Source organism: Corvus brachyrhynchos, unplaced genomic scaffold, assembly GCF_000691975.1.
Source record: "Corvus brachyrhynchos isolate BGI_N302 unplaced genomic scaffold, ASM69197v1 scaffold43, whole genome shotgun sequence".
NCBI classification, from domain to species: domain Eukaryota; kingdom Metazoa; phylum Chordata; class Aves; order Passeriformes; family Corvidae; genus Corvus; species Corvus brachyrhynchos.
Window position 1 is genome coordinate 1,982,621 of NW_008237353.1, and position 1,487 is coordinate 1,984,107.

The window sequence follows — 1,487 nt, forward strand, 5'->3', positions numbered from 1 at the left end:
GGTTACTCAGAGACCCATCCAACCTGGCCTTGAACATTTCCAGGGATGGGGCATCCACAGCTTCTCTGGGCAACCTATTCCAGTGCCTCACCACCCTCACAGTAAAGAATTTCTTCTAAACATCTAATCTAAATCTCTCCTTTTTTAGTTTTAAACCATTTCCCCTTGTTCCATCACTCTCTGTCCATGTAAATGTCACTCTCCCTCACTTTCATAAGCTCCCTCCAGGTAATGAAAGCAGACTGAGTCCTTTTGGCTGAGCTTAGGTGTATCTGAGGTGCTATTGATGGGCAAAGATCTGTAAGTATTGCATTCAGACCTATTTCAGCTTAATTGGTGGATCTCATTTCCTAAGAGAAGAAAACGGTGTTATTATTAATTGCTTTCTTGACGGATAAACAAAACTCAGTTCTTGGGTTAGGCTTTTTATAGGAAACTTCTTTACACTCACATGGTTCACGTGAGCTCTGTCTGTCACATCCAGGCAGGAGCACAACCATTAGGAAAACTTTGAGTATTGTTTTTCATCTGCAGACTTTGAGGAAAGAAAAAGAGAATATTACAATATTGGCATATCCAGGTAAATTTATCACACAAGAAAATAAAATCCTTAATTTTGATATGCTGTGCTATCCGTGGTCAGCCACCTAATGGCCTGGGTTCAGCTAAAAGCCAGCAGAAATTCTCCTTTGGCATAAATGGAAAGGACTTGCATCTTCACATCTGGAGCCCACTGGTTGTCTCCAGGCATCCATGACTGGTGGTGCAGTTGTATCTGCAGATACACTGTGGCCATGGGATGGTTCTGCAGATACGTTTCATAGTGGAGATGAAATGTAAAGAGGCAGCATGACAGGTTTCCAGATGGTGCTGCCTCTTCACTGAGCAAAATACTCCATATGCAAGTTGGCTATACATGACTGTTGGCTTCTTCCAAAAATAAAGCTGGTCATTAACATGATTCCGTTCTTTTTTGTTGATGTTATTAAACTGAGAAATAAATCAAGTATTTGTGGGTATGTAGGAAGGAAGGCAAATAAAAGAAAAAACAGAAACCCAGAAAGAGGCAAACCCAGACAGCAAATGGCATGAAAGCACTTGCAGAATTAGGTTGTGTGTCTCTGCAGTGTTTTTATTTATTTTTCACCCTGCCATAATATGTGGGAAAATATCATAATGTGCTGATACACCGGAGGGACACAGTGGGCTTCTGTTCCTGTTCCTTGAGGGGCTTTAGTTTATTGAGACTGCCTTTAATTACTGGGATTGAAATTATAATCAAAGAAGGGCTTGAATAGGGATGTTGATATTTCTTGTGTCCACAGAAGTGAGAAAAATACCTCAGGCCAAGGTTGCTTCCCCAGAGATATGTTTGCTCAGTTATCTAACAGATCTTGCATTTGGCAATGCCTATATTTAATTACGACTTCAGAATCATGGTAATAGAAAACTGTTTATCCTCTGCCCTTAGACTCTTAGATGTCAGG

The 1,487-nt window shown here is 40.7% G+C and overlaps 1 long non-coding RNA gene across 1 annotated transcript in view; it reads right to left on the reverse strand.

Moving 5' to 3' along the window:
- The window catches only part of LOC108445802, a 12,029-nt gene extending 11,417 nt beyond the window's left edge, over positions 1–612 (reverse strand). Inside the window, exon 1 of the long non-coding RNA XR_001860774.1 lies at positions 452–612. This is a non-coding gene — a long non-coding RNA (uncharacterized LOC108445802). The remainder of the gene's footprint in view (positions 1–451) is intronic.
- Between the last annotated feature and the right edge of the window lie 875 nt (positions 613–1,487).